This window comes from Rhinatrema bivittatum, chromosome 6 (genome assembly GCF_901001135.1).
Source record: "Rhinatrema bivittatum chromosome 6, aRhiBiv1.1, whole genome shotgun sequence".
Lineage (NCBI taxonomy): Eukaryota > Metazoa > Chordata > Amphibia > Gymnophiona > Rhinatrematidae > Rhinatrema > Rhinatrema bivittatum.
This window is the reverse complement of record NC_042620.1, coordinates 262,196,772-262,208,461: the sequence shown is the minus strand read 5'-3', so window position 1 is coordinate 262,208,461 and position 11,690 is coordinate 262,196,772.

Below are 11,690 nucleotides of genomic sequence, written 5' to 3'. Positions count from 1 at the left end.
GAATCTGGAACTTTCTACTTGGTTCGCTAAGGGGGGCCATGCAGATATTGAATAAAGTTGGTGATAGAATGGAGCCGTGTCAGGAAAAAAAAGGTATTGCAAAGGGAGCTGGAGGAAAACATATTTGCTTACTTACGGGGAGTCAAAAGCAGTGCTGGAACACCTGGAGAGTGCTCCCAGCATTGTTATATTGCCCTGTTAAAGTTTGGAAGTCTTGTATCTTGTCTAAAAGCACAAGTCTTGCCTCCAATCGCGTTGTGTGCTATTAATGAAGAGAGCTACTGTAAAAAGACCTGGACTGAAAGTAAGCCTTACCCAATTGTAAAGGGACTTAAGACAAGAACTGTTGTTGTTATCACCATTTCCAAATAAAACCACTACTACAACATAAACATAAGCTGCAGAGGGCTTCAGTCTGCCACCTTATGGCACACCACATAGTAGCAGACGTGGGTGAGAGGACATCTGTCCAAGGGAGATGATTTGAGTGTGACGATGAAGGAAAGATTTAAACCAAACGAGTGCTGGGCCTATTAGGCTGATGATGAGAAATTTGTGGTCTATACTGCCAAATATGGCTGAGATGTCCAGGAGCACTTAGAAGAGCCTATTGTCCATAATCTAGACAGTTCAAAAGACAGATTTGTGCAGTTTCTGTAGTGGTGTCTGAAACCAGATTGGAAGGAGTCCAAGTAGTAGAAGTTTGGATACTTGTAGCAGGATTGCTTTTTCACTGATTTTGCTGAGGAAAGAAAGGTTTAAGACTGGCTGATAATTGCTAAGGGCATTTGGGTCCAGGTTTTATTTCTTCCATGCAGGTATTATCACTAATTTGTTTAGACACTTAGGTAAGTTGCTCTCTGATAATGAGGAGCTGATGCTGGTCCGGAAGTGACTAAGTGATCCAGATTTGACATGTTTGATGAGCCAAGTGGGGCAAGGGTTTGCAGACATGATATGGATTTGAGATCTGATATAAGGGAGTCCACATCTTCATGTAGGGAACAGAAGAAGAGGAGGAAGTGGGATGGTGGGTTTGACTGTGTCTTTTTAGGGTGCTCCATGGCGTTGATGTCTAATTATGCTTTGATGCTGTTGATCTTGTTGGTGAATAACTCAGCTGGTTAATTACAGTATCTGTAGTTAGAGGAAAGGGGTAAGGATGTGATGACTTCCAGGAGCTTGTTGACTGTGTGGAAGAGTTCTCTTGGCAAGTTTTTCGCTTGAATGATTGTTTTAGAAAAATAAGAGCTTTTGGGCTTCTGTGATGGCCTTGTGGTTGGTCACCTGGTGTTCTCCTATTATTCTCTCTTTCTATTTGGGATTTTGATTTCTGCTTTCAACATTCTAGTCTTCTATTTTTTTCATCTCCAACAGTCAATCTGTCTGTCTTTAGCTCACTTACTGTCTCTGAGTCTTCCTGTTTCTCTTTCTATCTCTATCCACTCAGCTCTCTACAGCTCTGTCTCTCTAGTGGTGAGAAGCTGAGTCTCCCTACTTTGACCCTGAATATGTTAGTCATCCAATCTGAAATAAAAGGCAAAATCTACCCTTCAAATAAAAGGCAAAATCATTCTATATGGTGAACCCAAATGCAAGGGAGTGAAGGAATAGCCCCATGTTAGAGCAGTGGTCTGACAACCATGGAAGCCAGGGTTCAAATCCCTGCTGCTCCTTATGACTTGGGGCAAATTGCTTTGCCATCCACTGCCCCAAGTACAAACTTACACTTAGAACCACTAAGCTGCAATGTTTTTTTCACAGGCGGGGATCCCATTATCGTGAGGGGGAGGGGGTGTTGCCATGTCAATGGATCCCCTCCCCTGAAAAAACATTGTGGCTCTATGGCACATTTTTTTGCCTTGAGGCCAAATACCATGGGACAAAAGAACGTGGCTAGAGCCCTTTAGGTGCGATGGCGGCTCCAACCTCAAGAAACCACCATTGCCTTAAAGAGCCGGCTACTTAAAAAGGTGCCCGCAATAAGAAAAGGTTGAGCGGGGCACAGGGCTGACCCCTGGCTCAACCTGAGGCTGCTGCTTAAGGCTGCTCCGACACCCCAAAGTTTAAAAAAAATTATATGGCATATCACACATTGCGACAGAAACCATGCCCCCAAGCCTTGTGCTCAGACAGTAAATAGTGCCAACCTCACCACCTCTTTCCAAAAACATAAATCATGACCCATGCTCCCCCCTTCTCATCCCCCACCCCAATAGTAAAGTAACCTCATTGGGGGTATAGTGACCCCCAAATTTATACAAAAATCATTGGGTTCTGTACACGCTGAAACTGGCACCGCTTGACCTTGCCCCTGTCATGTGACTGGGGCAAGGTCCAGGGGTGCATATCCCTATTAGATTGTAAGCCCTCTTTGGGGCAGGAACCTACCTACTGTGCCTGACTTGTAGCTTACCTTGAGCACTGGTTAAAGCAGGTAATTAAATCCAAAATCCAATGCAAATCCAAGAAAGGAATTCGATTTTATTTCCAACCAGGAAAACAAATACCTATATGAGGGTATGATACTTTGCTTCAGTGTCTTGGAAAAGTGACAGCTATGATTAGTGTAATTAACACAAATAAGAAGAGTCTCTTAAATATATGTGAAACGCCCCCTCACAAGAGAGACGAGCATGCTACTATTTAAATGAACTGCAACAGAGAAAAAAAAAGGAGGGCAATGCAGCTGTGTAACATGAGCCGCCAGCCCAGGAAACACAAAGTGAAACTGAAAAGATCCTCAGACCCTTACTGTGGAGGCACTTAAATGACGGTGAGGCAGAGATTCAGGTAGGGGATTTGCATGTCACAGCCCCCTGGACTTCTGCTGATAATTTTGTAGGAAATATCACTAAAGATCAAAAGGATTCAAACTCCTAAATTACAGAATTATGACTGGGAAAGGGATTTATGAGAGGAAAACAGTCCTAGGAAGCAGATTTTCATTCTAACAAGAGTATTCAGACACGTGGGTATGAAGTTCCCAGACAACAGCGGGGATGGCCAGGCAGAATAGAGGGGCATGCACATGGTCTCATTCTGAGGTCCTGCCTGGGTCTCAGCCCTTTGGCTGAGAAGTGACCCATACAGGATCAGACAACAGATAAAGCAAAAGGCAGGTTGAGAGAAAGTGACTTATCCAGGCTGGGTAACAGTGCCTGACTGGCCATGAGCTTAGCAGAGCTAAAATCACTGAAAGCTGAAACTGCGGAGGGGCATAACCACTGAAACTAAAACAGCCATGAGCCTAATGGAGCTGTCAACCCAAGCCAGGGAAAGCCTTCCTACCGAGGGAGGAGAACTGAAGGACAGCAGCAGGCCCGGAGGTGGAGTGGGCCTCCCTTGAAGCAAGGGGACCCTAGCAGCAGTCTGGGAGGCGGAGTCCCCCAGGAGTGAGTGGACCCCAGTGGCAGATTGGGAGGTGGAGTGGTCCCTTTGAGCAAGGGGACCCCAGCAGCAGTCTGGGAGGTGGTCAGGTCCCGCAGGAGGGCATGGACCCCAGCGGCAGACCAGGAGGTGGAGTCAGGTCCCCCAAGAGGACGTGGACCCCAGCAGCAGTCCACTCCCCCAGGAGGGTGTGGACCCCGCTTGACAAATGATGTTACCTGCCCCAGCAAAGGACCATTCTGCAGAGTTACTGGTGCAGAATGGTGTACTAACTCTAGATGGGGACGGACACAGAAAGTGTTTGTTAGGCTGAAGAATGAGTCTAACCACCCTGTCCAGTTACCCCCAGGGATCAGAGTGGCCACAGTGAGACAAGTGGAGGCTGTGCAGAGAGTAGAAGCTAAAGGGAGGTGTACCTAGACTATTGACCCAAATGTTTTGAAAGGCCAGACTACAGAAAAAAATTAGCACAACGTGCTAGCGTGTTCTCATGGTCTGAGTGGGATGTGGGGTGTGCAAAGGGTGTAGAACACCACATACGTTTTTATTTAGATTTATATTCCGCTTTTTGCACTTTTTTTTTCAGCGCTTCAAAGTCGATTACATTCAGGTACTACTTACAGATGACACCCCATTCTGGGAAAAATCAAGGAGAATGGCCCCAGGTGACTTAGCTGATGTGAGAAGACATCTGGAGGAACTCAGACAGGCAGGGATTATCGCTAAATCACATAGTCCTTATGCCTCCCTCATGGTAGTTGTTAGGAAAAAGGATGGGACGGTACAACTGTGTGTTGATTACCGTAGCCTAAATTCCAGGACATACTTGACCAGTATACTACACCACGAGTTGAGGATGCCCTTGACTCTCTCATTGGAAGTTAATGGTTCTCTGTCTGGGACCTACGCAGTGGGTATTACCAAATACCTATGAGTGAGGTTGACAAGAAGAAAACTGCATTTATATGTCCCCTAGGGTTCTACCAATTTAACCGACTCTCCCAGGGGGTCTCAGGTGCTCCAGCTACATTTCAAAGGCTAATGGAGAAAACTGTGGGGGACATGAATCTATTAGTATACTTGGATGACCTGCTAATCTTTGGGAAAACTCTAGAGGAGCATGAAGAAAGGTTACTCAAGGTACTTGATCAGTAGGCTCAGTGTGGTCTAAAATTATCATTGGAAAAATGCAAATTTTTTCAAGCTGAGGTCAAGTATGTTGGGCATGTTGTTTCTAAGGAGGGAGTGGCCATAGACCCTGATAAGATAGCTGCCCTCACCACCTGGCCCCGTGCAGCCAGCCTCAGAGAGTTACGTTCCTCTCTTGAGTACAATGGTTATTACAGACGGTTTGTGAAAGATTATTCAGAGATTGTAAGCCCATTGTTGGGACTGATGCATGGTTATCCACCCATGAACAAGAAGCAGAAGCATAGGATGGCTGACAAGAGGGAATATTACAAGGTATCAGAGCCATTTGGCATAAGATGGACTCAAGAATGTGAGGTTGTCTTTAGAAGGCTCATACAGTGTCTGTGTAATGCACCAGTACTTGCTTTTGCTGACCCAGGCAAATCCTATGAACTGCATACAGATGCTTGCCTGGAGGGCTTAGCGGCAGTTTTAAATCAGCCACATCCAGAAGGACTAAGACCTGTGGCCTGTGCAAGCCACAGTCTGAGTAAAACTGAAAGAAACTACCCTGCTCAGAAACTGGAGTTCTTAGCCCTCAAGTGGGCAGTTGTGGACAAATTCAGAGATTACCTATATGGGGTTGAGTTTAAGGTGAAAACAGACAATAATCCACTATCTTGTGTTTTAACAACTGCAAAACTGGATGCAACTGGGCACCGGTGGTTGGCAGCATTATTCCTTTACAAATTCAGTTTGCAATACTGACCTGGAAGTACAAACAGGAACGCGGATACAATATCCTGGCGACCTCACAAGAATGACACCACCCAGGCAGACTGGAGACTGGAGTGGCAGCAGTGTGTAACAAGGCAGGGAATGGGAGTGAAGGTGATACTGAGAACTTATATTGTGCTGCAGACAGCTTACCAACAGGCACATGATGGGGACTTAGACAGTTCCCAGGAATGGAAGCCCAGGACAGGGAGATCCAAGCAGCCTTCCAGAGTAATGATAGGACTGAGGATGGTACAGAAGGCAAGAGAGGGATGGACAACCTGGAACAAGAGAGGGCGAGAGGTGCTACAGATGAGATTCACCCCGAGAGAGAACCAGAAACCACAGAGGCTGAGGAAATGGTTCCACTTCCACCCCGAGAGCCCAGAAGGACAGATAGGACTGTGAAGCCCACAATAAGGTTCACTTATGATAGCCCTAGAAACCCTGTGAATGTCCCCCTGACAGTAGCACACAAACAGGTGACTGCCTATTACCCAAAAGTAATGAAGGAATGCCTAGAGACTTTGGTCTAAAGGGGAGGTACATGCAAGAGAGTGGTGACTTGTTGAGGACAAGAAGAAATTTAAGTGGGGGAGGGTGAAATGCCCCCCTCACAAGAGACAGAGGTTTGAGCATGCTACCATTTAAGTGAACTGCAGCAGAGAAAAAAAGAAGGACAATGCAGCTGTGTAAGGAGCTGCCAGCCCAGGAAACACAAAATTAAGTTGAAAAGATCCTTACTGTGAAGGCACTTAAATGACCATTGAATAGGTGAAGCAGAGATTCAGGTAGGGGATTTGCATATCAGAATCCCACAGTCTGCTGATAATTTTATAGGAAATATCACTAAAAATCAAAAGGATTCAAACTCCTAAATTACAGAACTATGACTGGGAAAGGGATTTATGAGAGGAATGTACTGGAAAACAGTCCTAGAAAGCAAAAAGAATTTCACCCTAACAAGGGTATTCAGACAAGTGCGTACGAAGTTTCCAGACAACAGTGGGGATAGGCAGGATAGAGGGGCATGTACATGGTCTCTTTCTGTGACTCTGCCTGGAGCTTGGCCTTTTGGCTGAGAGATAACCCATACAGGATCAGGCAACAGAATAAAGCAAAAACCAGGCTGGGTAACACTGCATGACTAGGCATGAGCTTAGCAGAGCTGAAATCACTGAAAGCTGACTTGGGTTTACAGCGCCCCTAGGCGCTGTAAACCCAAGTCAGCTTTCCCTGACTTGGGTTTACAGCGCCTAGGGGCGCTGTAAACCCAAGTCAGGGAAAGCTTTCCTACTGAGGGGGAAGAACTGAAGGACAGCAGCAGGCCCAGAAGTAGAGTGGTTCCCCCTTGAGCAAGGTTACCCTAACGGCAGTCTGGGAGGCAGAGACAGGTCCCCCAGAAGGACATGGACTCCAGGGACAGATCTGGAGGTGAAGTGGTCCCCCTTGAGCAAGGGGACCCCAGCGGCAGTCTGGGAGATGGAGTTGGGTACCCTAGGAGGGCGTGGACCTCAGCAGGAGTCCAGGTGAAGCTGGGTCCCCCAGGAGGGCATGGATAGAATTTAATTCTAGTAATTACAGAGGGCTCTGTGTCAGCAGTAACATTAGCAAACTGTTCTGTAATGTCCTCAACAAAAAGAGTTCTACAGTTCTTAATGGTACAGCAAACGTTTGCACGGAAGTCAGATTAGGTCCCCCCAGCCCCAAGCACTGAAGAACTGAGCACATCTTTGCCTTACATCAGTGTTTCCCAACCAGTGTGCTGTGCTTGAAGTGCACAAAACTTGATTCCAGCCAGCCAAAGTCTGATAGGAAGAGACATAGGGGCCAGCTCTGTGGGTGCAGTGGGTGCTTCAGCACCCCCGATAACGAGTAAATTTCCTCACTATATGCTGGGGTTCTGGCCGCGAGCACCGCAGCCAGGCCCTTGCCTCCGGGCTCCCAGTCCTGCTCCCGCTTCCAGAGGGCTGGTTTGCGGCCTGTTTGGCAGCGTCCCCGCTGGGGCTGCGCCGCTGCGAGCTCTCCCGTGGACGCCCTGCTCCTAGGCTTGCGCGCGCGCCACTTGGGCGCTTTTCTAGGCCGTTTCCCGCCAGTGCTGACTCCGCCCAAATCCTGACGTCAGACGCCGTGGCCTTGATAAGCCGGCCGCGGCCATCCAGTCTTTGCCTTGCAACGGGTTAGCTTCCTGGTTCCCTGTTGCTCCGTGCCCCGGAGCGACTCGCCCTGTTTCGTCGCTCCGTTCCTGCTACATTTCCTGCCTGGTTCCAGAACCCGAGCCCAGTTACAGTATTGCTACTGTCCTAGTCTGGTTCCAGTTACCCGTCCTGATCCACTACCCGCCTAAGTCCCAGCGGCCGGGCCCCTACGGGCTCCTCCCAGGGGGGCTTCGGCTTCCAAGGGTGAAGCCTCACCTAAGTCCCAGCGGTTGGGCTCCTACGGGCTCCTCCCGGGGGAGCACCAGCTTCCAGGGTGAAGAGCGTCTACGTCCCGCCTGAACATCTGCCTCCCGGCCTGCTGTTCATCAGAGACATTGACCATCTATTCCCAGTCTCCAGCAGGTCGGTCCAAGGGTCCACTAAACAGAGACTCCCATAACACTATAAGCAGGGAGGGGAATAAGAGTTTAGCATCCCCAATAATTTCAAAAAGCTGGCTCCTACGGGACGAGATGAGGTGCTGCACCAAAGTCCTCATTTTATCTTTCCCTGTTCACCACCTGGATTGCCGGAGGTCCTCACATCAGCCGAGGAGTCAGAAATCAGCTCTTATTTGCAGCTTCCCCATCTGCCAGCTTTCCTCTGCAATCAAAACTGCGCGGGGCCTCATAGTCTTGCGAGATCTGCCAGCCCTGTACAGTTGCAACAGCAGAGAGAAGCCGGCAGAGGGAGAAGCAGCAGCAGCAGCACGTAAGCGCTGCTTGCCAACATCTGCCAACATCTGCCAGCTCTAGGCCAGTGGGGAGGGGGGGGACAACAGATGAATGTAATAGGGAGTGTGGTGAGATAGGGAGAAGGGGCGTGAGGTAGGCTGATGGTGCTGGGTGGAGAAGGAAAGATGATTGTAGGGAGAGAGAGGAGAGAATGTGATGATATTAGGAGTTAGGGGGAGAGGGAAGGGAAGGGAAGAGGTGGGGAGGATGCCAGAGGGAAGGGAAGGTGAAGATTCCAAAGGGTGGGAGGAGAGGGGGAAGAGAAGCAAAAGGCGATGATACTAGTGAGGTGGGAGGTGGGAGAGAGGGAAGGTGATGGTGTGCCACCATAATGTGAACCCTGTGCCAGAAGTGCCACCACACAAAAAAAGGTTGAAAACCGCTGATTACAAGCATGTTTAAAAAAGAAAACAAATACCCTTACAGGAGAATATTTACATGTTTTACTGACTTTAAAAAAGCTTTTGATGCTATCTTGCATCCCAATCTCAACCTTAAACTACTATAAACTGGAAGTGAGGAAAAATCTATGATATATTTAGGGCTTCTGATGCTAGATATTTATAAATTACTAATGTAGATGCTTATTTTTCAAGCAATAAGGTGTTTTAGAAGGTACTAAAAATTGGGGTTTATTGTTTTCACAGCACAAATTAAAACTGTAGGCGCATTTTTAGGTTGATTCAATTTAATAATGTGAAAATCAATTTATCTTCAAATGTTTGCATGTCTTCACAGTGTGCTGTGCTGTGGGTGTAAGTGGCTGGGTGATGGCAGAGGGTATGGATGTGTGGTTAGGGAGTACTAGCAGTGGGGTGGAGGTGAGTGTGTACTGCTAGGGAGGTGGCAGGGGTTGGGAGTGGCATGGCACCACAGTATGCCAACCTTTTTATGGTAGAACTGAAAGATACATTTTTGAAAAACTATCAGACTAGACCGTTCAGATATTACCAGTACCTGGATGACAGTTTGGAAAGAGGGAGAAGAGTCTCTCAAACAATGCCACAATTCATTAAATGCACTCCATCCTTCACATTTAAAATGGACTGCACCCCCCCAGAAAAGAGTTAACTTTTTGGATGCCACGGTTTCTATCAACAATGACCATCTACATATCTCTCTATCCAGGAAACCACTGACAGATGCAGTTATCTTCAGATTTCCACCCTTCACGTACAAAAAAAGACAGCAAGCCACATGGTATCACTGTATATGCACTGATCCAAAAGATAGGGATGGACACCTCAAAGTCCTGACTAAATTCTTCAAATTAAACAGCTGCGAGCCCAAAATTATCTCAAGGAAGATTGCTTGTTTAAGTAAAACATCCAGGGCAAATCTACAGCAACACAAAGAAAGGAAAAACACACTGGGTCTGATTTAAAAAAAATAAATAAATAAAATTTACACGCTTAGAATTAGGTTTTACACATAGAAATGCACTATCCTCTTCATCCCACCAGGTCAGTAACCCTATGGGATTCTCCCTTCTACCAGCAGATAGGGGCAGACGTTTCTCTGTGACGTCGGCCTGCATACAGGCTGGCCCAGCAAAAATCAGTAGTCTCTGCCCTCAGCAGATAGTGAAAACAGCCAGAGGAAGGTGTGAGAGGTGTGGAACCCGGCTGACCTCTAGCATCGCAGGTTCATTTTGTCCCAACTGCAACGGGGGGGGGGGGGGGGGGGAAGCAGCCAACAGAGGAGGGGGAGGGGGACAGAGCCAGCGAGCAGTGCCGGGGGCCTTGAGTGCATCCCTCCCGGCAGTGTTTGAGCAGGCGTCGGGGCGCTATCCTCGCTCATCTGCGGCGTTGGGGAGGGAGGGGCAGGCCCCTATGAAACAACGGAGAAAGCCAGCAGCCCTGCAAGAAGAGGGAGAAATGGAGTTCTCCTGGGACTTCGTGGTGGCTGCGCATCATGCATACCCGTCAGAAGGCAGGCGCCGCCGCGTACACCCCGGAGGGAGGAGGAAAGAGATGGCTCATAGCGGCGGAGTGGAGGCCCGGCGGGGAAGATCAGGCTGGGCTGGAAGAGGACCAGGAAGGATCCTCAGGAGGATGAAGTAACATGGGAGGAGGAAAGGGATGTGAAGGACTCTGCGGTGCACCTGTTTAAGCCCGAGGAGCTGGGCTCTTTCATTGCACAGGTATCACAGGATCTTAGCCTCAAAGGGGAACAAACCAGGGAGCCCAAGATGAGAGGTAATCCCATTTCAGGAATCAAGAAGCCAGCCAAGGCCTTCCCAATCCATTCAGCAACTCAGGATATGCTGGCAGCTGAATGGGAAATTCCAGATGCCATGACAACCGCACTGACTCCTCGCTAGTGGAGTCAGCAGCCACCTTTGTGGCAGACACAATGTACAACCTGATAAGGATATCAGCCAAACAAGCTGCAATGGAGGTGATGGCAAGGAGAATTCTATGGATGAAGAACTGGTCGGTGGATTCGGATTCTAAGATGAACTGGAGAGGCTACCCTTTAAGGGAAGATTACTGTTCAGAGAGGAATTGGAAAAGCTTGTAAAGGATCTGGGGGAGCCAAGCTTCAGAGACTGCCAGAAGAGAAGCCCAGGAGATTCCACAGGGGTGGAGCTTGGAGACAGTGGCCTAAAGACTACAGACAGCAAAGGGCTGGTAAAAGGCCGAGCACACATCCCTTCAGACAGAGGCAGTTCTATCAATAGGCAGGGTAAGGCATCCACCTCAGATGGCAAAATTCTGAGGCAGCAAAAAGTGACACCCCCCCCCCAAAAAAAAATACAAAACCCACCGCTGTGGCAGCTGCCTCACCTTACATTCAGATACAAAACGCCTGCGGCTACAAATGAATGTTATTTGTCAGTTGTCTTGAAATATTTATTTATTTTAGCATGGCTTTACTATTATGATTGATATTTTATATTTCCTGTTTTTATTGTTTTATGAGGAACGATGGTTTCTGTTTTTCCATTGTTGCACAGCACACAGAGTCTGGCTTATTGTGATGTTCAGTTTGTCTGCACATTTCTATTTATACTTTATGCATTTTATTCTCTATTTGGTGTGTTAATTCTAAACAAATCACTGAAGCAATGCATATGAACAGAAGCCATGGGACTGAATTGGGGCCCCTCTTCCAGGGGGGCAGGGGGTACTAAATGTGAAAACCCCACTGCAGCAACTTTTTCCTCTAAAAGCAAAGACTCAGAACTCTGCAGTAAACACTGTTTACTATAGTGCGGGTCAGAACAGACTCAAGCCCCCTAACCAAAACAAACCAGAGACAAAGTAACTGCTCAGCAGGCATATGCAAAGAGATAACACAGTGAACTAGTGGAATTAACCCCTACAGCACATTACTGACCTCCCATGGTGGCAGACCAGAAAATAAATAAAATAACAAGTTACCAATGGGTAAACAAAGAAAACAATTTAAAAAGTCGCCCTTATGATAAAGCGACTTGTTTCTTACCTTGACCAAA